This window comes from Bubalus bubalis, chromosome 6 (genome assembly GCF_019923935.1).
Source record: "Bubalus bubalis isolate 160015118507 breed Murrah chromosome 6, NDDB_SH_1, whole genome shotgun sequence".
NCBI lineage: Eukaryota > Metazoa > Chordata > Mammalia > Artiodactyla > Bovidae > Bubalus > Bubalus bubalis.
Window position 1 is genome coordinate 114,201,852 of NC_059162.1, and position 26,736 is coordinate 114,228,587.

Genomic DNA, 26,736 nt, shown 5'->3' on the forward strand with positions numbered 1-26,736 from the left:
CCTGGGATTCTCCAGGCAAGAACACTGGAGTGGGTTGCCATTTCCCTCTCCAATGCATGAAAGTGAAAAGTGAAAGTGAAGTCGCTCAGTCATGTCTGACTCTTAGCGACCCCATGGACTGTAGCCCACCAGGTTCCTCTGTCCATGGGATTTTCCAGGCAAGAGTACTGGATAGCATATTAAAAAGCAGAGACATTACTTTGCCAACAAAGGTCCATCTAGTCAAGGTTATGGTTTTTCCAGTGGTCATGTATGGATGTGAGAGTTGGACTGTGAAGAAAGCTGAGTGCCAAAGAATTGATGCTTTTGAACTATGGTGTTGGAGAAGACTCTTGAGAGTCCCTTGGACTGCAAGGAGATCCAACCAGTCCATCCTAAAGGAGATCAGTCCTGGTTGTTCATTGGAGGGACTGATGATGAAGCTGAAACTCCAGTACTTTGGCCACCTGATGGGAAGAGCTGACTCACTTGAAAAGATCCTGATGCTGGGAAAGATTGAGGGCAGGAGGAGAAGGGGACGACAGAGGATGAGATGGTTGGATGGCATCACCGACTGAATGGACATGGGTTTGGGTGGACTCCAGGAGTTGGCGATGGACAGGGAGGCCTGGTGTGCTGCGGTTCATGGGGTCGCAAAGAGTTGGACACGACTGAGCGACTGAACTGAACTGAACTGAATGTAAAAATGTCAACTGCTTTTCTCCAGATTTAGCTGCGTGTACGTGTATCTTATTAATGGAACAGAATATTTCCTTGGCTTTCTAAATTGGGAGTTTCTAGCAATACAAAATAGCATACTGGCTTTGACCAGAACTGGCCAGAAATAATGCACCCATGTCACTCAGCTTGTGTCTTGGCCAAAAAAGGCCTAGTGGCCAAGTGCCAGCTTGACATTTGCCATCTGTTCTTGTTTGGGATCCCCAAGTGCGGAGCCCCGGGTGAGGACTTTGGAATTGACATTATGGGGAGAGGTGGTCCCCAGAAGCAGAAGTGGGGACGCAGGAGGGCGACATGAGGAAGTGAGGGAGGCAAGTACAAGGTGAGTCCGTGAGCTCATGGTCACTGTGACTGCTGGGGACCCTCCCAAAGAACCTTAGAATGGTCCCTCTGGGGAATGGGGCAGCCACAGGAGTGTGCCCTGAAGGCTGAGCGAGGGCTGGGGGCCTGGGGTGCTGTGATGGGGGTCACACCCACCCATTTGGAGGGTATGGTCTTTTTCCATTTTTGGCTGTGCTGGGTCTTCGCTGCTTGTGGGCTTTCTCTAGATGCAGGGGATGGCCCTCTCACTGAGTGGCTTCTCGTTGCAAAGCACGGGCTCTCGGTGCAGGGCTTCAGTGGTTGCAGCTGTCCTGCTTAGTTGCCTTGTGACATGTGGAATCTTCCCAGACCAGGGATCGAACTCATGTCCCCTGCATTGGCAGGTGGATTCTTAACCACTGGACCACTAGGGAAGTCCTGGACGGTATCTTGACAGCACAGTGAGGGGTGACTCATTGTACACAAATCCGATACAGTGTGGCCTCCGCGAAATCCAGACTCACACTCCCCGTGGGTCCTGAGAAAGGCAGCTATTTCAGCCGCCGCCCTCCAGCAAGAGCTGAGACAGCCTCCCAGGCGTGTCTTCATGCCTGTCCACGGTCGGCAAAGCAGACGGTGTTTGGGTGAGGCTTGGAGAAAGTTCAGATGCTTGTGTGAGGAGTGATGGGAGCACAGAGGCACCAAGCACCTCGCCTGCAGAGGGACTTTGACCCCTGTGTGTAGCATCCTCTCTTGATACCTGTTTGGAACCCGGTCAGCGCAGGTGGTACCTTTCCCGTCTCCCAGGAGCCCCTCCTCCATTCAGGAGTTTCTCTCCATCTAGTTCTGGACTCACACCAGCAGCTTTGTGTCTTGGCATCTTCCATTTTCAGCCTTGTTTGTTTGTTTGTTTGTTTTTAATTTATTTTATTTTATTTTTGGCTGTGCTGGGTCTTCGTGCTGCACGGGCTTTTCTCTAGTTGCAGAGAGCAGGGGCTACTCTCTAGTTGAGGCACACGAGCTTCTCACTTCACTGGCTTCTCTTGTCTCTCTGAGCACATGCTCTAGGGCTTGAGGGCCCAGTAGTCGTGCCTCCCAGGCTTAGCTGCTTCTCCGCATGTGGCATCTTCCCGGACCAGGTATTGAACCCGCGTCTCCTGCATTGGCAGGCAGATTCTTACCACTGAGCCACCAGGGAAGCCCCCAGCCTTGTCTTATACTTAAGTCCCTGCTGTCTCTTATTTCCCGTCTAGAGTGCAGGACCCATTGGTTTTATTTATCTTGCCGGTCCGTCTGTACCTTGCAGGGAACAGAGCCCAAGTGCAGATTTGGGAGATGGCGGAGCGATCTGTTGACGCTTAACCTCCTGTCCCTCAGAGCCGAATGAGCACCAGCCAGGACGGTTTGAGCTGTGTTCACAGTTGTGTTAACCTTTCACGCCTGATTGGTGGTTGCTGATGACAGAGGTCTTACTGTGTAGAACAGCCGCTGGGTGGACAGGCTCATCAGAGAGGCTCACGTGGCCCTGGCGGGGAGTGAAGGATGGCCAGTGGAACCCACCTTTCTTGTCCCATAATAGCCACCTGGGCCGGGGTGTTCTGACATGACCTGGCTCCACACACCTATTCCAGCCTGTAGTTATAGCTGTGGAGTCAGAGAGGGAAGTGACCCCATGGAGCTGTGCCCTTGGCCCAGCCTTGCTGGTGGGTGGCGGGTAATGGTCACCCAAGCATGTGTCCACCAATACGAGTGTCTCCTCACATGCCCACCTCTCCAGCACACAGGCGTCTATTGAAATGGCTTCAAGTTGGCATTTTCTTTATCTATGTGTATTGAAGATTGCATTTTTTTTTTTTTTTAAGTCTTGTTACAAAAGTAGGCTGTTCCAGGGGTTGGGAACTGCCTTGCATTTCTGGATAACATTATACTTATCTCAATGGAGAGATTTAGAAACTGGGGATTTATTTTGGGGGAAATGAATAAAAACACACTCTCCTCTTATAACCTGGTTTGGGTCTTGGGCTTCAGAAAATGTTGCAGTGTGTCTTGTTTCTGACCCATTTCTGCATATCTGTGAGGGTAGGGCATGTTATCTAAAAGTGGGAGTGAGCTGGGATACATAGCAGATTAGCAAATGACAAAGCAGTCCATGTTCTCTTAGAGAAGGGATTCTGCCCTTTTCCCGCAACTATGGTACCCCAGTCCAACAGCAAGGCAGGAGGAGGACCCCCCCAGCCCACTCTGCAGAGCTGAGAGGGGAAGGGGGGTCTTGGGAGGTGAGCCCAGTGTGGAGGGGATTTGGGGTCAGCTGGAAAAGGCCCGCTGTTAGTGGGGGGAGGGCTCAGTCTCCATCTCCCCCCTCTTTCACTGTTGCTAAGGTGAGAAGTTGCCGGGGTGAAGACGTGACCTCCAGGAAGAATCTGCGAGGTCAGAGGGTGGGTGGTCCTCGCCTTGACAGGTCTTCCCCCCCAACCCCATTCAGGGAGGGGTGACCCACAGGAGGGCACTTCTGGGGAAGGAGGTGGCTGCTGGGGTCCTGGCAGAAAAGGGACTGTGCTGGAGCCCACGTGTGCCAGGCCCTGCCAGCACACACTCGAGGCTGGGCAGTTCCCTACCCCGCCTGCTGGGCGCCAAGGAGCAAGGGTGCGCATCCCTGGTCTCAGATTCAGCGGCCGAAGCCAGATTTGAGGCTCTGTTCAAATAGGGTCTGCGCTTGCACACGCTGACTTGTCCCAGTATTTCTTCCTCCTCTGGGTTTGTCGGGAGGCTCCCAGGCCTGGCACAGAAGCCCCGCTTCCTGCAGCTCATAAACACCAGGCAGGATGGTGTACTTCTTCTTACTTTAGGAGACTTGAGATGGGGGAGGTTATAATTTCTGTCTTGGAAGAAGGAAAGAAGGAAGGCAGGGTGGAACCCGGGCTGGCATTTGATGCCCTCAGGCAGAGACGTTCGGTCTGCCCGCAGCCTGCTTTGCCTGCCTCTGTTTTCTTTGCGCTTGACCGTTGTTCTGTTCATCGAGGTCCTGGGGGCGGCTTTGGACCGGTGGGTTATGATCTCAGCTTCCCATTTGTTGACCTCAGTCAGTCATTGAAACCCCGTTGAACCTCACTTACTGAGTCTGCTGAGGGCACAATGGTGCTGACCCTGCCCCCCTCCAACCTCCAGGAGGCCAGGTGGAGAAGCACATTGCTGTCAGTTACCCCACATAGTATCAGTGTGGTCCAGGGACCAGCGGCACCAGCATCACCTGGGAGCAAGTTGGGAATGCACATTCAGGCCCGGCCCAGGCCTCACGGTGGAGACTGGCAGGCTATGTTTTAACAAACCCTCCAGGTGAGCCTGGTGCATGCCCTTGTTTGAGAATCACCTCCTTATTCATACAGAAGAAGTTTAGTTCTCAGCCATTTATGCCATAAGCATAATCGCGAGATTTCTATTTTGCATTTGGCTATATCCCTGGACTTTTATGTTTCAAAGAAGAGAAAGGCAGGGTCTCTGCCCTTAAGGTGGCCCATGTTGCCGTTGTTCAGTTGCTAAGTCGTGTCCGACTCTTTGTGACCCCATGGACTGCAAGACGCCAGGTTTCCGTGTCCTTCCAGATGCTTCCCTACGTCCTGGAGCTTGCTCAAATTCATGTCCATCAAGTCGATGAGGCCATCCAACCATCTCATCCTCTGTTGCCCCCTTCTCCTCCCACCCTCAATCTTTCCCAGCATCAGGGTCTTTTCCAATGAGTCAGTTCTTCGCATCAGGTGGCAAAAGTGATGGAGCTTTAACTTCAGCATCAGTCCTTCCAGTGAATATTCAGGGTTGATTTCCATCAGGATTGACTGGTTTGATCTCCTTGCAGTCCATAGACTAACAGAAAAGATGGGAAGAGTCTACTCTACATGATAGGGAGAAAAAAAGATGGTAGAGTAGAAAAAACAAAAACCAAAGAGTAATCTCCAGCATGACGTGGAGAACCCTGTTTTACACTTGAGGAAGCCCAGACCCAGAGTCAAGTTAGGTAAGCTGGCAGAGGTTATCAGGCCCATGAAGGGCAGAGCTGGAATGCAAGTCTTCAGATTTGACGGGGTCATCTCAGAAACCTCCGTGTCCAGGCTCTCCCCATCCATATGGCATCTCACACACCCAGCCCCTGGCTGGAGCCACCTCCCCACTTATTCAGAGGAGGAGGCTATGGTCAGAATGGAAAACCTCAGACTTTGGAAGCTCCTTCATCAGATTTGCAGTGGGGATTGTCATGATGTTGGATTTAAACCTCCAGCCCTCCTGGGAGCCCAGATCTGTGACCCCGGTCAGATTGTAAAGGTCCTAAGTAATTAGTCAGTGAGTGGAAAAAGTTAGTCAAAGCCTGGAAGAATTAGATTTTTTTTTTTTAATGGAAAAAAAACAGTGTCCATGGATCTTCCGGTCTTCCTACATTGGGTGAAGGTCTTTCCCTGAGTGTGTGTTTGATGACTGTATCTGGCATGCAGGGACCCCAGCCTAGTACAGCCTCACAATTCCCCATTTGTTTACTTTTTTACATTTATTATATTTATTTGTTGTTTTTGGCTGCACTGGGTCTTTGATGCTGCACGCGGGCTTCCTCTGGTTGCGGGGAGCAGGGGCTTGTCTAGTTGCGTGCGTGGACATCTCATCATGATGGCTCCTTGTTGACGAGCACAGACTCTAGGGCACAGGTTTCAGTAGTTGCAACACACGGGCTTAGATGATCTGTTGCCTGTGGACCTTTCCCGGATAAGGAATCAAACCTCTGTCCCCTGCACTGGCAGAGAGATTCTTACCCACTGTGCCCCCAGGGAAGTCCCGATTCCCAGTTTAGAGTCAAGGGATGACACGAAGGCTGGCAAAGCAGCCTGAGTCAAGAGTTCTGGAGTTATTTTATTTTTTTTCTTAAATGTTAATGTGGTCTAGTTTGCCAGCCTGTTTTAAGTGATTCCCCTCTATCAGGTCTTTACAAAATATTCCACTTGACTAGTCCTGGAAGCTGCTCATCTCCCGTGATGATTTATGTGATAATTAGATCCATTAAAATGTCCATAGCAAAGCCCATCAGCTCCATCCAGCGGGAGCAAAAGCCCAAAGGAGGAGGAGAAGGCAGCCTTGTGGCCACAGGTGTGGGCGTCCACATACCTGAGAGGGAGTGGGCACAGGTCACCCACACACACAGGAGCCTCCACCCTCGTCCCCGCCCTGCTGGGGAGGGAGGATGCACAGAATGCCGACCACAAACCATGAACCAAACCGCCAACTTGATACTGTGCCAGGTGCCAGGTGGGAATGCACAGGTGTGTAGGGCGAAGCTGCCGTGGGCATCTGGTCGACCTGTGTCTCAGTAACCCACCTTCTGTGCTTCACAGTCAATCTAGGCTTCCTCCACGAGAGAGGAAAGGCTGTTCCTTGCCCCCCAATCTATAAAATTTGAAATATTATGAAATTTTAGGAGAGGTAGGTGAAGCAGTTCTGTATTCTCTGTAAGAAAGGTTTCCCCAGAGACCAGGTGTTATTTCACTTGGCGCCTCACCCACCACACACCTAAGTACTGTTGTTTCACTGGTGTTTATTTTGTTAGCGTTAAATACCAAGGTCTGTCTGCAGAAGCATGATTTTTCTCAGTTTTATAAATTGGTTGCCTTGTTCTTTCTTCCATAAACAATGGAGAACCAAGAGTGAAGTCCACCGCCAGGCCTGGGACCCCGATGCTCACATGCCTTGAGCATCTCTTGCAGAGGGACTCGGGGTGCTAACCTGTGCCCCAGAGGGGCCCGAGCTCTCCCCTCGCAGGTTGGAGCGGGCTCCAGGAAGCAGTTTCTGGTTGATAAAATTTACCTCTGGGCCATTCCTGCTTCCTTTTCAAGCCACACCTCCCATTGTTGCCCTTCCCTTCCTCTTGCCATCTCAGATGCTGCCTGCTACCTGGCCAGCCCTCGGGCATTGGCCATGCCCCGTGGGTGCTGCCCACCTCTGTAATTTGAGCCTACCCCAGGCTGGCCTCTGCCCTGCAGCCTGCATGGAGCTGGTGTAGACCGGGGTCAGCGCACTTTCACTGTAGAAGGCCAGGCCAGGCAGTGTTTCAGCTTTGCAGCCCCCTCAGGGGTCTGTGGCCATCGACACACAGAAGAACCACAGACAAATCCGTAAAGGGACAGGGTGCCTGTGTTCAATAAAACTGTACTTCTGCACACTGCGATCTGAATTTCATATTTTTAAAACATTTCGTATAATTTTTATGTATTAGTATGTGCTTTCCCTATTGAAAAATGCTCTTCATTCGTGGGCAGAGAAGGCTGTTGGGCTGGATTTGTCTCTGTTTTGTGCTTTCGAGCTGCTATTTTGGTGTTTTCAGGTGTGGTGGGCACAAGAGTGGTGAGACCGAATCTTGCCCTGGAGAGATCCCAGTCTAGATATTGGCAGGTGCCTGATGTAAAGGAACCTTTGGCAGGTGGATCCATACGTGTCCATTGTGATGGTTAGAAACCCAGGTAATAGGCCAGTTTCCCCAGAGCCACCCTAGAAATGCTTTTCCTCCAGCTGTGAAGAACTGTGCTGGGCGACTGCGTAGATGCCAGGCCACTGAGCACATGCTGGGGTTGTAGGAGCAAAGCACGGAGGTTTGGGTGTTCAGTGACATCAGAGGGCCACGTAGGTCCTGCTCTGAGAGGCTTGGCACTGCAGGGTTGCCAGCTCTCGTGGGGTTAACACGAACCAAGCTGTAGGTCGAGCAAAGGGAACATTTCGGAGTATTTCTGAACCTGTCACTTTCAGCTCTTGAGACAGGTGGCCTCCTGAGGATTCCTTCTCCTGGTTTGTTGTATGTTGTATGAGATTGGTTGTATGAGTTGGCTTGGGTGCCATAACAAAGAGCCCCAAGCTTGAGTGCTTAAACAATAGAAATGTATCGTCTCCCTACAGTACAGAGGAGGCTGGAAGTCCAACATGGAGTGTCTGCAGGGTTGGTTCCTTCTGAGGCTCTGCGGGAGACATGGTCCCAGGCTTCCCCCAGCTTGTGGTGGTTTGCTGGCAACCTTGACTTGTAGACTCATCATCCTGACCCTCGCCTTCATCCTCACGTGGAGTTCTCCCTATCTGTGTATCTGCCTCCAAATTTCCTCCTGTGTGAAAACACCTGTCGAACTGGGTTTGGATTCCCTCTCTTGACCTCGTTTTCACTTAATTACCTCTATAAAGACCCTTTCTTCAAATATGGTCACATTCTGAGGGTCTGGAGGCTAGGGCTTCAGTGTATCCATGGGGTGCGTGTGGCGTGCTAAGTTGCTTCAGTCGTGTCTGACTCCTTGCGACCCCATGGACTGTAGCCCACCAGGCTCCTCTGTCCATGGAACTCTTCAGGCAAGAATGCTGGAGTGAGTTGCCATTTCCTTCTCCAGGGGATCTTCTCGACCCAGGGATAGAACCTGAGTCTCTTATGTCTCCTGCATTGACAGGTGGGTTCTTTTTCCCACTAGTGCCACCTAGGATGCCTGTGTGCATGGGACAGGGTGCATGATTTTGACCATAACTTTAGGCACGGGGAGAGAATGGCTGAGTGTCTTGTTGGGACCTGTCCTGGGGTGAGACTTTAGGATGAGGCTCTGTCTTTGTTTGAATAGCTTCTCATCTAAGTTTCTTGAGCCTCTAAGTTTACCTGCTGAGCTTTCCAGCTGTCCTCAGGTAGGATAAGCCCTGTCATCCTATCACCAGCCAAGATGGTAAGCTGCGGATGCAGCAGCTGTAGAGTGATGCAGGCCAGTGATGTCAGTGGTATCCCCACTGGACTGTGGTTGTGTTTGAAGGCTCCTGAAGACAACAGAGCCTTCTCAGCATTGCTTTATGACAGCTCTGTGATTCTTGGAGATTCCCCCCCGAACTTCAGCAGTAACAGCATTGATGTGTCTGGAAACAAACCATGAAATCAGGATATCAGACATCTTCTAGACTCCAGGGTTTGGGGCTAACTTGATCCACATACACTAAGTCCTGTGTTTTCTCTGGGGGCTGTGGGGACTGATGGGCCCCTGGCTTCTGGCTGCTCCCTCCTTGGCTGAAGGACCACACCCCTCTCCTCTCAGGTCAGCGGGTCCTTGTGCAGAGACCTGGGACTTCCAGAGAGATAGAGCCTGCAGCTGGGGAGGTGGGAAGGGGCTGATCCTGTTCACCTAGTCCCCATACACTGGACCTCACAGGCTCACCCGTTCACAGCCAGAGTCGTGAACGCTGAGTGGGCAGAGGGCTCCGGGTGTGCACCTGTCCTGCCACAGATCTATCTAGGAACCTTCCAGGGATCCCTATGAGGGAACAGAGCTTCAGGAGCCTGCTGCAGTGAGCAAGAGAAAAGCCCAGTGTTTTCCTAGGCTCTTGCCCAAAATGCTGAGTGATCCAGCACTTAAAGCTGCATTGACTGAGGATGCTGTAATTGGAATGGGAGAGGAAACGCATTCCTCCCCTCTTCATAAAGTCCTCCCCTTCTCATAAAAGACTTGGTGGTGGGCTCCTCTGGTTGCGCAGAGCACACAGCTATTTTGCATCTGGGAAATGGGCTTTAGGGAGAGCCGTGATGTAGATGTGGGAAGTAGAGGCCGTTGATCACTAGAGATGCTCTTTGCATGAGACTCTGTGGCCTTGCCAAGCCCCGACCCCTTCTCGCCCTTCCTGAAGGGCCTGCAGGTGGACCCGTGCAGAGGTGAGAGGCTCAGCAGAGTGGGCACCTGGACAGGAGGGAGGGTACAAAGTCCTGTCCCCCCAGCCTAGATGCCGGGGAGGGGATGGTTTATAAAGCAAAGGAGACACCCAAGTTCTTAGACTGGTGCATGTGTGCGTGCTAAGTCGCTTCAGTCATGTCCGACTCTTTGTGACCCCAGGGACTGTAGCCCGCCAGACTCCTCTGTCCATGGGATTCTCCAGGCAAGAATACTGGAGTGGGTTGCCATTTACCTCCTCTAGGGCATCTTCCCAACCCAGGGCTCAATTCCGCATCTCCTGCATCTTGAGCATTGGCAGGCGGGTTCTTTACCACTAGTGCTGCCTGGGAAGCCCCTCAGGCTGATACAGTGACTTAAAAAAAAAAAAAAGAACAAAAGAGATGTATGCTATTCACACCATAGAGCAAATTGGAAAGATTAGAGAAGTCTGAATAAGCATTGAAAGTGAAACTGAAAGTCGCTCAGTCGTGTCCGACTCTTTGTGACCCCATGGACTATACAGTCCATGGAATTCTCCAGGCCAGAATATCTTCCCAACCCAGGGATTGAACCCAGGTCTCCCACATTGCAGGCTGATTCTTTACCAACTGAGCCAAAAGGGAAGCCCAAGAATACGAGGGTGGGTAGCCTGTCCCTTCTCCAGTGGATCTTCCCGACCCAGGAATCGAACCAGGGTCTCCTACATTGCAGGCAGATTCTGTACTAACTGAGCCACCAGGGAACAAGCATTAAAATACCAAAAACCCACTTCTGAGAGGCACCCCTGCACTGTTTCACTCCCTCCAGGCCTTTCAAAGTGACAAGGTTCTCATCTGCCCTGTCTAGACTGTCTTTGGGATCCTGCATGCAACTCAATGGCACGCCAAGGTCTGCAGATGCACCCAGAATCCAGGTGATGGGTGGACAGCGGCCTGTGCATCCTGAGCCTTGAACTTCCTACCCCACCTGCATTTTCTGAACTTCTCGGGGTCTGAATCTTTTGTCACGTTCAGATATGTTTCCTCAGGTTGTTGCTGCCTTTTTGTAGCATTCGTTGATTTCACCGAGGTTTTTCCTTTTGCCTTTGTGTTTCCTACGTTCCTTGTGCATTAGGTCTGTCTCTACCTTAAGAGTTAAGTGTACAAGTGCTGGGTTTTCTCTTTCCTTCCGGTTGATTTCCTTCCATGCCTCCCAGCCTGTCCTCTTACCTTTCTGTGCATCTGGAATTCATTTCGCCATGGAAGCCCCAGAGGAAACGGTGCTGTGAAGACCAGCCAGCTGCCCCAGCATCTCAGGATAATTCTTGCCCTCCTGTGATGCTCCTTGTGATTGCATGTGGACTGATAACGTGGCTGAGGGTCTGTTCCAGGGGAGGACAGTGATTTAGGGAAGGTGCCCAGGATGGGATTTCCTCCTCCTGTTTCACAGGCTGGCCGGATGCAGGGCTCCTGTAAATCCTGGAGCAGCTCTGTTACTCCCGTCCAGAAGGCCAGGGTGTCGTGCCACGGTGGTACCTTCGATCCCACCGTCCATCATCACCCTGTTTAAGGAACCTGTTGCAGACGTGGGCTCCTTGGTTACTGTTAGTCACCACCTCCTAAGTGACCAGCAAGTGGGGAGGAAACCCCACTGCTGGCAGGCCATCGAGGAATCCATCTCTTGGGTTTAGCTGATAAGATTATTCTGTTGAGCCTGCACTGCCTATCTCTGCAGAAGTAATAGCAGGTGAGAGAAGACAAGACAGCCTTGAGAAGAAACAAGCCCAAAATGCCCTCGTGGTGACTGGGCTCCCAGAAACCAACTGTGGCACAGGTTACCGGGGTGCAGTCTTGGGGTCAGACCCTTTGGAAGGGCCCTGAGGTTGGGGGTGCAGAGGGAAGCCCTTGAGACCCCACAGATGCTCCAACCCTGCACAGCCCTTTCCCACTTGTCCGGGTTGGGTAGGAGGTGGGGGGCATCCTTTTACTGCAGAGTGGCTGCCCCAGCGGGGCCGTGACCTGGTGGAGGAGGGCCTCTTTCCAGGAGGGGGTTCTAGAAAGCCGGCCACGCATCTGGCAGCCAGAATGGAAGGGGTTCCGGGGCCGATTCCAGCATCCACCGCCACCCTCGTCTTCCCCGGTAAACGCAGTGGCCAACGAAACTGGCTCCAGATGTGGAAGAGCCTTGGAGGAAAGAGGTGGAAATGAGTTCTTCAGCTGCACAAGACTCTGGCTCTCAGTCTTGGTTCCCCTTTTGTCTTGCAGCATCTCCCTTCTCTGGACAGAAGGCCACGTCCTGGGGCTGGTGCTCTGACGTCAGGGAGCTGGGGCCGGTGGCAGGTAAGCGATGCGGGCAGGGCGCTTGAGTTTGCCCCCCACCGGGGCCTGTCCCACAGAGGGGGCGGCGTCACCCCCTGGAGGGGGCATGCCCAGAGTGCCCACGAGCCGCTCAGGAGGGAGAAGTCACTTCCCCGAGACCCTGCAGCACCATCCATCCCCCTGCACAGGCCTGTCTTCACCTCCTCCTCGTCAGCGCTCCACGTGCCTGCAGGAGGTCAGAGGTCACTGGCATTCCTGGCACGGGCAAGTTCCCGGAACAGCTTCGGGTTTCTGTTTACCTCGGTGACTTCCCTCTGTGTCCACTGATGACACGTTCTCTCTCTGCCCAGAAACCAGCTGGGCAGCTTGTCTGCCTCCCTGACAGCGGGGGGACGGAGCCCAGGTTGGCTGTCCTGTGTGTTTGCACAAAGCAGCTTTATTCTTAAAGCTGGAGAGGTTCCGAGCTTCCCAAACAATGGCCACCAGTGATGAGATGCGATGCCTTTGGCTCTGTGTGGCCCCGGGACAGGTGTGTCCTGGGAAAGGAGTGTGAGGTTGGCAGAAAACGTGAGCAGGAAGCTTTAGCCACTGCTCAGGAGGAAGAAGTGAGTTGGCAGAAAGAAGGGAGAGTGAATGGCGGCCGGGTAGAACGTTCTCAGATATTTTCTCTGCTGTTCTTGATCTTTATCCCCATGACCTGCAATAATAGTAGGAGAAACCATCTATAGTACAATCAGCTGGGTCAGATTATCTACGTAACATGGTGCAGACTTCATGTTTAAAAACAAAGGAGACTTTCTAACTCAGGGTGAAAAAGATCAGATATAATGTAAGGGGGTCATTTGCAGACACAAGTTGAAGAAGGAGGTTGAGATGGAAGAGCCCAGACCCTGCTGCCTTGTAGAGTCAAATGTTAGTTGCTCAGTCATGTCCAACTCTTTGTGACCCCATGGACTGTAGCCCACCAGACTCCTCTGTCCCTGGAATGCTCCATGCAAGAAGACTGGAGTGGGTTCCCATTCCTTTCTCCAGGGGATCTTCCCGACCCAGAGATTGAACCCAGAAATTCTGCATTGCAGGCAGATTCTTTACCATTTGAGCCACCAGGGAAGCCAGGAAATCCTTGCAGGACCCAGTTGAATAATAAAAGCTGTTCCGGATAAAGTGTCTGAATAAGTGCAGGTTATCCTTAAATCCTGTGTGTCTTCTGTTCGCTGGGAGGCAGCTGATTAGATTTTTGTTTCCACTTTCACTGCGCTCCCCCCCCCTTTTATATCATATCTTTTTGTTTTCCAGTATCAGCCTTTGCTATAAAGAAAGAATGTTGCAGGAGGTTTGCAGGTTATGACCCTGGGGCTTTTAATAGTGGGTGAGGAATTCAGGAGTGTTCTGGTCCCCACTGAGGTCTTAGGGACTTAAAATACCTCTACCCAGGAAGTGGCTGTCAGCAAGCCTTTGCCCTGGAGGTTGCGATCTGTTTGGGTTTGCAGTGAAACCCAGTGAAAGGCATCCACATTCCTCGCATTCTTTTGGACTGGCATTGGCCGGAAAGCTGGGGCTTCTGAACTCAAACAGCAAGCATGTGGCTTGGCTCTTCTCTGGAGATAACCCTGGTAGATACCAGGGATGGTGTGGCTGGGCTCCCTGCCCTGTGGCCCCCCTCCCCAGGTTACCTCCTCTGGGTTTGAATTGAGGACACAGCTTGGCCGGGGTGGACCCCTCTTGAGCAAAGCAGGAGGTCAACGGGGAGCTCTACTTAGGACCCCTTTTCAGCTCCAACAGTTTCCTGGGTGTCATTTATGTGGTTTGCTTTTTCTGGGACTGAGCCAGGGTACCCAGGGCATCAGGACCCCTGGGAAGAGGAAGCAGGGTGGGTGGGCCTTGCCCCCGGGGTCTCCATCCTGTCATTAAGGGCTCCCAGAGAGGGGCTCACACCTCTCCTGGCCATGGAGATGGCAGACAGCCGTGGGGGCTTTAGGGAGTGGATGTGTGTCTCCCAGCATTTAAAGAGACCACCCACTGGCTATGGCCAGAAGAGGATCCTCACACATTTGGCCAGTTTTTGTGGCCTTTTCCCCCCTACAGAAAACACACAAATGAAGTGTTTTCTCTTTGCTTCTTAATGTTCAAGATCTGATTTGTCCTAAGTTCATTGTGAGGAGAGGCATCAAGGGGTTTTGTGAAAGTGTTAGTCACTCAGTCGTGTCTGACTCTTTGCGACCCCATGGACTGTAGCCCACCAGGCTCCTCTGTCCACGGAATTCCCCAGGCAAGAATACCAGAGTGGGTAGCCATCCCTTTCTCTAGGGGACGTTCCCGACCCAGGGATCCAGCCCAGGTCTCCCGCATTGCCGGATGATTCTTTACTGTCTGAGCCACCAGGGAAACCCTCAAGGGGTTTTACCAGTGCCTAATTTTGTGATTTGCATGTAGTTCCACCCACGTGGGATTACATACACATTGGGTTTCTCAGGTGGCGATAGTGGTAAAGAACCCGCCTGCCAATGCAGGAGACTTAAGAGACGCTGGTTTGATCCTTAGGTCGAAGATCCCCTGGAGAAGGGTATGGCAACCCACTCTAGTATTCTTGCCTGGAGAATCCCATGAACAGTGGAGCCCGATGGGCTACAGTCCATGGGGTCGCACAGAGTCGGGCACAACTGAAGCGACTTTGTATTTCACTCTCCACTCACGTGGCGTCAGGTTCTTTACCTGTTACTGATCCCCTGTTATCGCCACCAGAAATCATTTATTAAAGGGCCAGTGGATGCTGCTGTTCAAGGTGAAGGAGCAGGAATGATGCCTGATTCCAGTTCCCTTCACTTTAAGACTCATGTGAAGGACCAGCGTAACGGGCAAATAGCAGAACTTGGCCTGACGGCTCCTCGGGGAGTGTGCCAACCAAGGAGGGGCTCGGTGGGAGACCAGGGTCAAGGCCAGTTCCCATGATCCTGCCAATGGCCATGGAGGCAGGAGCTCCAGCCTCGCTCACCTGTTGTCTGCATGTTAGGTCTCCTGCTGCCCAGGAATATGTCCTGTCCATTTTACAGACAAGAAGTCAGGCTCAGAGAGTGCCCCATTCATGTTCAGGTTCAGAGGGTTATTAATAAGCTTATTTGTGTGTACCAAGTCATCCTTCCTTACTGGGAGGACACATGAGCTATGGGGCCAGTACCCCCGAGTCCCCTTCTGGCCAGTAGAAATCACTTGTGAATCAAACAGGTTAAAGTTTTTCTCTTAAAACTGTAAATTTACTTAAAAATCAAGGCTGCAGTTAGGAAGTGAGTTAGGTGGTCTCAAAGATCGGTGCTGTCTAGCTGCATGGACCTGTCCACCCTCCCTGTAGGGAGTGCCTTGGCCAAGGTCTGGTCCATGTGGACACTCAGACAGATTCTTGCTCTTCAGGGGTTACTTTTCAGACTGTGTATCGCCAGATTTTCTGATTACGTGAGCTTGGGTTTTGGGACATGAAATTTGCATAGCATTCAACTAACCATTTAAAAGTGTACAGTTCAGTTGGCATTTAGTGCACAGTGTCGTGTGACCAGCACCTGTCTCTGGTCTCAGAACCTTTCCATCACCTCAGAAGAAGACCCCTGCTCCCCCTCAGGGCCTACTCCTGTTGCCCCCTGCCCTCCTGCCCTGCCACTAAGGGGTTAACTCTTGAGGTTTGAATTGGAGGACAACCTGTCGGTTATCCCAGTTTTCCCCACAGCCAAGGCCAGCATCCTGAACTGCAGACACCCAGGCCTGCAGGCCGCCCCCTGGAGGTGAGGCCTGTCATCACAGGGGGTCAGCAGCTGGACCACTGCAGGGACCTGGCCACACATCGCTTGAATGTGAAGCGGTGCTCAGCCTCTTTCAGAAGCTCTGCATGAGTGAGCCTCAGTCACATCGGGGCTGCCTCATTAAATTAAAAATATTTATTAAAAATAAATTTGAATTTTATATTAAATAAAAATTAAAAACCTCATATTGACCGTGAGGTCAGGGGCCACCAGAGTGAAGTCCGGGGAATGCGGGCGGGTGAGAACCCTGAGTGCTTGGGCAGAGGCACTAAATGGAAAACAGCCTCTGTGGTCTTACAGGCCTTGTGTTTTAGTTTCATCACCAGCCTGCGTTTTCACTCTTCTTAAAGCAGGCGTGTCCTGGGGACCGCTGAGACATTTTTGACATACTTGAGGCCGTAGAGATAAAAGGTGAGTGGAAGAAAGATCCCGCAGTTGTTTATTTCCAGAGCTTTCCAGTCTCCTGCTGAAACCTGCGTAGGCTACAAAGAACTTCCCAATCTAATCAGAAAACCCCCGGGTCCCCATCCCTGGCTGAAGTTTTCCCCTTTCGTTCATCTGTTTTTTGAAGTTGACTGGGCCAGCTGCAACTCAGGAAGGACAGAGTGAATGTGTTTCATTCCTGGGTCAGAAAAATGTCTGTTTGGAGTCAGAAAAACGTCTCTGCCAAAAACTTACAGCTTTAATCTTTTCCGGGCAGAGACAGATTTCAATAATGAGCACAAGCATTTTGCATAAACTAATTTCCTTGAAACTCAGTTTCCTCACCTGTAAAGACAGAGCCCAGGTCAGAAGGTTCTCAGATAAAAAGGAATGGAATAGGCACTGCAGCTTGCTCAAGAGAAACAGTGGGAGGGTTGTTGGAAACATCCAGAGGTCAAGCCCCCAGATCAGAGGTCAAGCCCCCAGATCACAGAGGACCTGGGAACCAGGGTTGGAGAAATGAAACCGCTTTTCAGGAACCGCATGGCATGTTCCCCAGTTACCCAGCCTCTGCCGCTCAGCCAGCGTGTAGAGGAATGGCCACCAGCCACGGTCCAGCAGTCTATGAGCAGGACCTGCCCTGGGGTGCTTTTGCCTTTCTCAGCTCCCTGCTCTTGGAAGTGGGTTGGGGCCCGCTGACCCTTTGGAGCAGGTCCTCAGTTGCTGGGTCCGGAGGCAGATGGTGGATTGGCTGACCTGCAAGTGGGGTCCGTTGCTGGTCCATCAGAGGGAGGGGACAGGGCCATGGGTTGTCCAGGCTGGAGGAGCGCCTGGACCAGGCAGTGAAGCACCCAGCAGAGTGAGGAGGTGCGAGCTTTCACCCTCCCCTGGGCCTTTATGCAAACGTACCTCCCCTCCCTCCTTCCCTCTCTCTCTCCCTCCCATCCTCCTTGTTTCCTTCCCTTTCTGCCTCCCTCCTTCTGAGGTTGCCACCCCACCAGATAGGTAAGCCATTTAACCTCCCAGGGACTCCCTTGGTGTGTGTCTGTATCTAGAGGCCCCTGAGCATCAGTCTCTGAACATGTCACTGATGTGGCCCCAGAGCTGCCCTGCCCCAGACACTTCACACGGTTTCTCAAGCCCTTCGCCCTGGCTCCTAGAGGGCAGGACACCCCCCACCCCCACCCCAATTCCTGGGCAGCCCTGGACTTTGGGTTCCATAAGCCTGATTCTTCCCACTTCATCATTGCCCACCATCAATCCTGTTTACATTTGCTATTTTTCTGTATGAACATAGAGCCTCATCTCTGCCTTTGGTTTTTTTTAAAGTAATTGTGAAAAGCATTGATTGATGCTGTATGTGTGCTTGGGGTGTCACCGTGGTCTGAGCCTCAGCCCCTTGAACATCATCTTCATCAATAGCAGGCGTGTCCCCATGGGACTTCTAGCAGCCTATTGAGAGGGTCCTTAAGGTCCCAACATGTCAAACAAAACTTTACAGATATAGCTGGTTTTCTAAAGAGAAAGCCCACAGCCCTTGTCAGATTCCTCAAATGAGTTTTGCATGACTTGGAAGAAGGCTAAGGCCAGCATGGAGATAAGGTGGCTGGAAGATAAGCCGGTGTCAGACCAAGGGGCTGAAGGTCTACCCTTGACCAAGAGCGCTCAGCACACACCCAGATGAAATTCTCAAGCCCCTTCAGTTGTATCTTTGTGACCCCAACCCTGTGTTCTTTAGCCCGTTGGGCTCCTCTGTCCATGGGATTCTCTAGGCAAGAACACTGGAGTGGGTTGCCATACCCTCCTCCGGGAGATCTTCCCCACCCAGGGAACGAACCTGTGTCTTCTGTCTCCTGCACTAGGAAGCAGGTTCTTTACCCCTAGCCCCACCGGGAAGCCTCCTTCTTTTCTTCATCTGGTTCTTATTTCTGTTGCTTTCCATTCAAATACCAATGGTATTTGCTCTGTTGTAGAGAGGACCTGGCTTATGAAAATCACCTTTGGATTCTAGCTGACCTGGGCTTGCTCTGCCCCACTCCTGAAAACCAGAGATGCTGTGCGGGTGTTTGATGGGAAGCCAGGGTCTGGGCCACCAGCAGGCTGTCCGTGGGTTGGTGGCTGGAGAGAGGGGGCCCTCCTGAACTGTCAGTCTGCACGGTGCTCAGGTTTGAGGGGCGTGGGAAGAGGAATTTGGGAATGGGCTCTCAGGGGAGGTGGGCTTCTGATGCACGGTGTGTGTGGTCTGGGCCTGTTGTGGATTTGGCCGAGGAGGTTTCAGGGAGGAGACGGTATTGCGCAGTGCTCGAAGAACTCTTCCGTAGGTTCACTGTTGAAATTTTGCAGAGTGCTTTACAGTTTGCAGAGCTCTCGGATTTGTTCTTGACCTTTTGACCTTCTCCCAGAGGTGATGCCAGGCCAGGTAGGGCTCCGTGGCCTCCTCTTACTGATGAGGGAGGTGGTGCTTCGGAAGCCCAACCGTGATTAATGGGAGCTCAGAGCAGCCTCTGACCCCAAAGCCAGTACACAGCTCCCCACAGCAATAAGAGCTGGGGTCGGATGGTGGGAGGCTAGGCAGGGTTCTTGAACTGTCCATCAGCGGGACACATCCCAGAGTCCAGGTAAGGCCAGGATGGACACCGCTTCTACCTGGGATCTCTACATTTCCAAAGGACATAACATAACTTGAGAACCAGTCATCTGTATTTGTTGGGAGGCAGGTTGGCATGCGTCGCTAGGAAATAGTTTGCCCTCCCTGTGTTGCAGGAAAGAGAGCGGAGCCCGAGAGGATGGTCACATCCCAGGTCACGTCTGAGTCCTTGGGACGGCCGCTGGGTGTGGGATCTTGGCTTCTCACGGGAAAAAAATCAAGAGTGAGCCATGGTAAAGAGGAAAAAGGTTTCTCCAGGGAGATGCACACTCCATAGACAGAGGGTGCGCCATCTCAGAAGGTGAGGGGTGTCCAAGGTGTGGGGTTGTCGGTTATGTGTTGTTGTTCAGTCGCTAAGTTGTGTCTGACTCTTTTCGACCCCCTGGACTGCAGCATTCCAAGCTTCCCTGTCCTTTACCATCTCCTGGAGCTTGCTCAGACTTATGTCCGTTGAGTCGATGATGCCATCCAGCCATCTCATCCTCTGTTGCCCCCTTATACTCCTGTCTTCAGTCTTTCCCAGCATCAGGATCTTTTCCAGTGAGTTGGCTCTTCACTTCAGGTGGCCAAAGTATTGGAGCTTCAGCTTCAGCATCAGTCCTTACAGTGAATATTCAGGGTTGATTTCCTTTAGGATTGATGGGTTTGATCTCCTTGAGAGTCCAAGGACTCTCAAGGGATGGTAATTTCGTAGGCTAATGAGTGGGAGGAGTATTCCAGCTGTTTGGGGGAAGGGGTGGGGATTTCCAGGAATTGAGCCACCCCACCTGTTTATGATTAAATTTCTTTATTTTTAATTGAAGGATAATTGCTCTACAATATTGTGATGGTTTCTACCATACAGCAACATGTGTCAGCCATGGGTACACATACACCCCCTCCCCCTTGAACCTCCCTCCCACCTCCCTCTCCCTCCCACCCTTCTGGGTTGTTCTGGAGCCCTGGTTTGGGTCCCGGAGCCACACAGCTAGTTTCTGCTGGCTATCTGTTTTGCATATGGTAATGTACACATTTCCATGTTTCTGTCTGTATACATCCCACCCTCTCCTCCCTCCCCAACCCCCCACGTATCTACAAGTCTGTTCTCTATGTCTGTATCTCCACTGCTGCCCGTCAGATAGGCTCATCACTATTCCTCAACATAGTTCTGAAGTCCTAGCTATGGCAGTCAGAGAAAAAAAAGAAATAAAAAGAATCCACATTGGAAAAGAAGAAGTAAAACTCTTATCTGTTTGCAGATGACTTGATACTATACATAGAAAACCCTAAAGATCCTATCAGAAAATTACTAGAGCTAATCAGTGAATTTGGTAAAGTTACAGGATACAAAATCAATACACAGAAATCACTTGCATTCCTATACACTAACAATGAAAAATCAGAAAGAGGAATTCAGGAATCAATCCCATTTACCATTGCAAGGAAAAGAAGAAAATGCCTAGGAATAAACCTACCTAAGGAGACGAAAGAGCTGTATACAGAAAACTATGACGCTAATGAAAGACATCAAGTCGACTCCCCCAGTTTCTGACCTTTTATGCTCGGCCGTGGAGCTCTCATGACGCCTGTGGGTGGGGGTGTGTGGTTTAGGTTGCTGGTGCGCTACAGTGAGCGTATACTGAGGCTCAAGGTCTAGTGGAGGTCCACTTGTCTGCCATCTCGGACCTCGTTGGTTCTAATCAGTGTATGTTGTGTCCTCGGACTACGTCATTTTCCTAAACCCTGCCTGCTTCCTGTCTCAGTTGGGATGCTGTTTCTGCAGGAAGTCTTCAGGGTGCCACTCATGAGTGAGCTCCCGTGGACAGGCTCCTGTGTGCTGACTCCCCTCGTGTCCTTTCTGCACCTGCTGGGAGGTCAGCCGGGGGTTCATCTGGAACCACTACATCGGGTGGGCTCCCTTGCCTCCAGTAGAAAGACCAGGCTGGAGAGGAGGTCAGGGGAGATCGGGGTGGTCGCTCCCTGGATCCCCAGTACCTGCCTCCCCATCCCTTCCTTCCTACTGTCATTACTCTGGGGTCTCCCTACACTCGCTGCCCCCCTTCCCCCATCTCACTGTCATTCAGTTCAGTTCGGTTCGGTCGCTCGGTCGTGTCTGACTCTTTGCGACCCAAAGCGGAGGACAGGCGGCAGGTGGTGGAGGGGTGCGTGACCTCACCCTCCCCGTCTCTCCCTGCTCTGTTCCTACTGATGATGCTTTTGCTGCCTTCCTTTCTCTTTTGTTTTTCCTTTTCCTGTGCTCTTGGGCACGTTCAGAAAACCTCGTAAGGGTTACCTGCTGCTTCAAGGATATTGTACCTGACGTTTCTGGGGTTTGATAAAGGAGAGATCAACTAGAAATCTCTGGCATAGCATCTTTATGAGAAACAAAGTATATTCTCTTTCATTTTTAATGATTTTTAACTGTGATGCAAAACCCTTCCAGAAAAGAAACCAGCAGGCTGGAGGCAGCCGGGACTGCAGGGTGTTTAGAACCGCGGGTCTCACGCTGAGGTGCCACTCAGGGCTGCTGGCCCAGATTTCCACCTGGCCAGTGTGCCCACAAAGACGCAAGCCCGTCCAGGGATGGCGGTGTTGGTCCATGTTGCCGCAATCCTCCAGCACCACCCCTTCATCCCATGGCCCTGCCTGTGGTCTCAGAGGGTCTGAGACCTAAGTAGACGGTGGAGGAGGAAGGTGCCGGGGGAGCGGGCAGGGATAGCAGCAAATGATCCACATGATATCCCCGGGATAGGATGAAGGTTTGGGGCCCACACAGATTCTGTGAACAAGTTGGTTCCCCAAATCTCTTTCATTCCCTCTACTGACCGAACCCGTTCTAAAGGTTTAAATTAGTTGGTAAAGCCTGTAGCCCAGGGCCTGGCCCATGGTAAAGGGTGTTATCGTCCTAGTTAGGATTCGAACGATTTCTGTTTTCCTCGGGTCAGGGAGAATTCATACCTGAGAAATTGAGTAGGGGGTCAAGACCACAGGCAGTATATTGAGGTGATGCATGGGAAATTCCCAAAAGAGGAAACAGGAGGGGATGGATGCGGAGGGGAGCCCGCCAGAGAGCGTCCGGAGAAGGACCAGGAGGCTGCGGTCTCAGGAACGAGTGGACCAAATCCGGTGTGCCCCCTGCCTTTGCACATCAGGTTTTCTCGGAGCCCAGCCATGCACGCTCATTGTCTGTGGCCGTGTCTGCCTTTGCAGGGCGGAGCTGAATGGTTTGAGTGGAGGCCACGTGGCCCACAGAGCCTGCGGTCTTCCCCGCCTGGCCCTTTCCAGCAAGGGTGTCACCAGGGGCCATCTGGCAACGTCTGGAGATGCTTCTGTCATCACAGCTGAGGCGGTGGGGGGGGCTCCTGGCATCCAGTGGGTAGAGGTGGGCATGCTGCTGGGATGCACTTGGATGGGCCCCATGACGAAAAATGACCCCACGCCAAATGTCGGTAGGGCCAAGGTTGAGAAACACTGCCATCCAGGAGAGCATTTCTGTTTCAACTCCAGAACTGACCAGCTGGGGAAGATGGGTGGTTCCCTCTGCTAGGACAGAGATGCAGGAGAGGGGGCAGTGCGCTCAGGCCGGCGGGGGGAGGACCCAGCCGTCTGGCCCTGTGGTGGCCATCCTGAGGTTGTGGGCAGGTACTGCAGAGACTGGGCTTCAGGCATCAGCAGAGACTAGGTGGCCCCGTCCCCACCCTGTCCCCAGGGGTGGCCTGGCAGTGGCCAGCCCCCAAGGAGAATGTGCCTAGTGATGAAGCAGAAGGGCAGGGATGGACATTGGGGACAGTGGGCACTCTAGGGGCCGGCAGAGGAGGAGAAAGCATGGAAGGACGGGGGAGGACCAGCCTTGGAGGTGTGAGAGGAGACCTGCGGGACAGGCCTCGCAGGCTGGCTCAGAGCAGGGATAGCGGTCAGTGTGCGAAAGCCACCCGGGGAGACGCATGTGGGCAAACGCCCTCGGGACTTGGCGCTCCCGTGGCCTTATCAACTCCAATGAGAACAGGGCGTCCAGGCCTTGAGGTGGGAGAGGCTTTGGGGGCAGTGAGGGGGCAGCCAGGGAGGGTGTTTGTGAGCAGAAAGGCGCTGGCACCAGCCAGCCAGCCAGGAGCCCTGGGCTCGGGCCAGCAGCTGGTGCTGTAGGCGAGGGGGCCCGAAGCTGCCTGGGGCTCCGGTCCAAGCCCAGGCCCGGCAGGACAGAGCACAGAGACCTCCCATGGACCAGGAGGAGGGGGAAGGATGGGGCGGAGCAGCAGGGCGAAGGTGCTGCTGAGAATCCTCTAGACGGCCGAGTACGAGCGCTGAGCAGAGAAAGCAGAGGATGGGATCAACCGAGGCGGTGCCCCTTCTGCCCATGGGTGATTCTTTTCTCCTCTCGATGCTTTTTCTGACATTCTGTATAAAATAATCACCCCCTGGGAGGTGAAAGGAAAGCTCCTCCCCGACTGCCCTCTGGCTCCAGGTCACAGTCTTCCCCCCACCGGCCAAGCTCTTGCGTCACCCTCAGAACTGGAAGGAAAATAGCCGATTATCAAAAGGCCAGGGGCCTGGCTTCCAAGGCCTCTGGGGCACTCAGTCTCCGCACAGGAAAGCTGCTGGGTCGGTCGGGTTCTGTTTCATCCCTGCCTGGTGCAGATGGGTAGCAGAAGCTCAGCGGACAAACAGGGTGGTTTCACATCAGGCTTGCTAATGTGTGTGGTTAGTGGCTCAGTCGTGTCCGACTCTCTGCGACCCCATGGACTGTAGCCCGCCAGGCTCCTCTGTCCATGGGGTTCTCCACGCAAGAATACTGAAGTGGGTTGCCATTTCCTTCTCCAGGGGATCTTTCTGACCCAGGGTTGGAACCCTGGTCTCCTGCATTGCAGGTAGATTCTTTACCATCTGAGTCACTAGGGAAGCCCCTGCTAATGTATGCATTGATTAAAAAAAAAAACACCAAGCGGATGTTTGGGCTGTCCTGTCAGCTCTGCCCCAGCAGCCCAGCTTGAGGGTCCTGCTCTGGTCTCCAGGACCCAGGCTGCTGTCGGCCCAGTGGGCAGCGAGGAGGAACAGCTGGTGGTCCTTGAATTGTCTAGAAAGGGACTTCTCCAGCTCTGCTATCCTTGTGTTGGGCTCACACCAGCCTCGGGTTCATGGGCTCCCCCTGCAGCCACCCAGCTGGGATCCTTGGACCAGAGACCTCGGTTTTCCCAACCGTTCAATGGGGGAATGATGTCTGTGTCATGGGGTGGCTGTCACATGTAAATCAGTGAGCACAGAAGCACTGAGAATGATAACTCTTGACACGCACCCAACAAATGCCCTCAGGGCAGCGGGGTCGGGAAGTGACAAGCAAGTTTTTACAGATTGACAGCGATTTGTGGCAACCTTGCGTCAAGCCAAGTCTCTTGGCATCTTTTTTCCAGCAACAGTTCCTCACTTTGTGTCTCTGTTACATTTCAGTAATGCTTGATTTCTAACTTTTTATTACTTTTTAAATTAAATATTTCAAATAATAGCTACTATATTTGTTCTAAGCATCTGTGATCCGTGATCTTTGATGTGACCTTGGCAAAAAGACAGTTCAGGGAAGGCTCAGGTGATGGTTAGTGTTTTGTAGCAATAAAAAATCTTTTTAAATTAAGGCATGCGCTTTTTTTTTTGACAGTACTATCATATACTCACTCGGGTTCCATCCCTGGGTTGGGAACGTCCCCTAGAGAAGGGGATGGCAATCCACTCCAGTATTCTTGCCTGGAGAATCCAATGGACAGAGGGCCCTGGCAGACCACAGTCCATGGGGTCGCAAAGAGTTGCACACGACTGAGCGATTAACACTTTCAGTTTCAGCTCTGAGTCTTAGCGGTGTGGTGGAGAGGGATGTGAGAGAGACAGTCATATCAGAGCTTCATAAACTGTATGACACAATAGACTGTAGTATAGTGTACAACTAACTTAGATGTGCTGGGAAACCAAAAAACTCATGTCAGCGGTCCCCAGCCTTTTTGGTACCAGGGACCGGTTTCATGGAAGACAGTTTTTCCCTGGATCTGGCATTGGCAGGGTTGGGGGGGGTGGGTGGTGGATGGTTTGGGGATGATCCAAGGACTTCTCTGGTGGCTCAGATGGTAAAGCATCTGCCTGCAGTGCAGGAGACCTGGGTTGGGAATGTCCCCTGGAGAATGGAATGGCAACCCACTCCAGTATTCTTGCCCGGAGAATCCCGTGGACAGAGGAGCGTGGCAGGCTACGGTCCATGGGGTCGCACAGAGTCTCACATGACTGAGCGACTTCATTTCACTTTTAAGCACATTACAGTCCCACCTCAGATCATCAGGCATTCAGTTCAGTTCAGTTCAGTTGCTCAGTCATGTCCAACTCTTTGTGATCCCATGGACTGCAGCACACCAGGCCTCCCTGTCCATCACCAACTCCCAGAGTTTACTCAAACTCATGTCTGTTGAGTTGGTGATGCCATCCAACCATCTCATCCTCTGTCATCCCCTTCCCCTCCTGCCTTCAATCTTGCCCAGCACCAGGGTCTTTCCCAATGAGTCAGCGCTTCACATCAGGTGGCCAAAGTATTGGAGCTTCAGCTTCAGCATCAGTGCTTCCAATGAATATTCAGGACTGATCTCCTTTAGGATGGACTGTTGGATATCCTTGCAGTCCAAGGCATTAGAGTCCATCAAGCATTAGAGTCTCACAAGAAGCAAGCCACCTAGATCCCTCACACGCAGTTCACAAGAGGGTTCGAGCTCCTGTGAGAATCTAATGTGGCCACTGATCTGACAGGAGGCAGCACTCAGGCGGTAATGCGAGTGATGGAGGGCAGTTATAAGTACAGATGAAGCTTTGCTCGCTTGTCTGCCGTTCACCAGCTGTGCAGCCTGGTTCCTAACAGGCCGTGGACCAGACCAGTACCACTTTGGGGGTGGGGTACCTACTCCTGGAGTTGGTGATGGACAAGGAGGCCTGGCGTGCTGCGGTTCATGGGTCGGACATGACTGAGCGACTAAACTGAACTGAACCCTGATTCATGTGACTTACTACATCTTTTATTTTTAAGTTTCTCTTTTTAAAAAAAAATAATTTTATTTCTTTATTCTGGCTGTGCTGGGTCTGCATTGCTGCGTGTGCTTCTCTCTAGCTGCAGCAGGCGGGGCTACTCTCTAGCTGCGGTGCCTGGGTTTCTCATTGTGGTGGCTTCATGGGCCCTAGGATGCACGGGCTTCAGTGGTTCCAGTTCCCCGGGCCCCAGAACACAGGCTCTAGAGTTGTGGCACACGGGCTTAATTGCCCTGCGGCATGTGCGATCTTCCCAGATCAGGGGTTGAACGCACATCTCCTGCATTGGCAGGCGGACTCTATACTGCTGAGCCAGCAGGGAAGCCCGCCTCTGTTTGTCCTGCCGCTGGCTTTATTGCCGAGGTCTCGCACTGAACCTGCGTGTCTCAGGAGTCTGCCCCTTTCTCAAGGCTGCATAACAAGTGACCATAAGCATCCTGGCTTAGAACAACAGAAGTGGGTTCTCTCGAGCCTGGAGGCCGCAGGTCTGAGATGAGATGTCTACAGGGCCAGATTTCCTCTGAGGACTCCTCCTCGTAGCTCTGGACATTCACTCCCCATGTCCATGCCCAGCAGCTTGAGCTTCATCGCTCCAGTCTCTGTCCCATCTTCCCAGTTATCTTCCCCTCATGTGTCTGTGTCTCCTTATCCCAACGTCCCTCTTCTTACAGGGACACCAGAGACTGGATGTAGGGCCTGCCCTAAACCAGTGTAACCTCATTTTAACTTGATCACATCCACAAAGACCCAGCTTCCAAACGTCAAATTCACAGGTACTATGGTTTAGGATTCCAGCGCCCCTTTTTGGGGGGACACCGTTCAACCGCCTGTAGTGGGCGTGGTTGGCTGGT

General features: G+C 52.3%; 1 protein-coding gene across 3 annotated transcripts in view; it reads left to right on the forward strand.

Moving 5' to 3' along the window:
* The window catches only part of SH3BP4 (SH3 domain binding protein 4), a 99,948-nt gene that overhangs the window by 30,842 nt on the left and 42,370 nt on the right, over positions 1-26,736 (forward strand). For all 3 annotated transcript variants that reach the window (XM_025289197.3, XM_025289196.3, XM_025289198.3), the window contains one exon: positions 11,948-12,022. The gene's annotated coding sequence lies outside the window, so the exon portion shown is untranslated. The remainder of the gene's footprint in view (positions 1-11,947; positions 12,023-26,736) is intronic.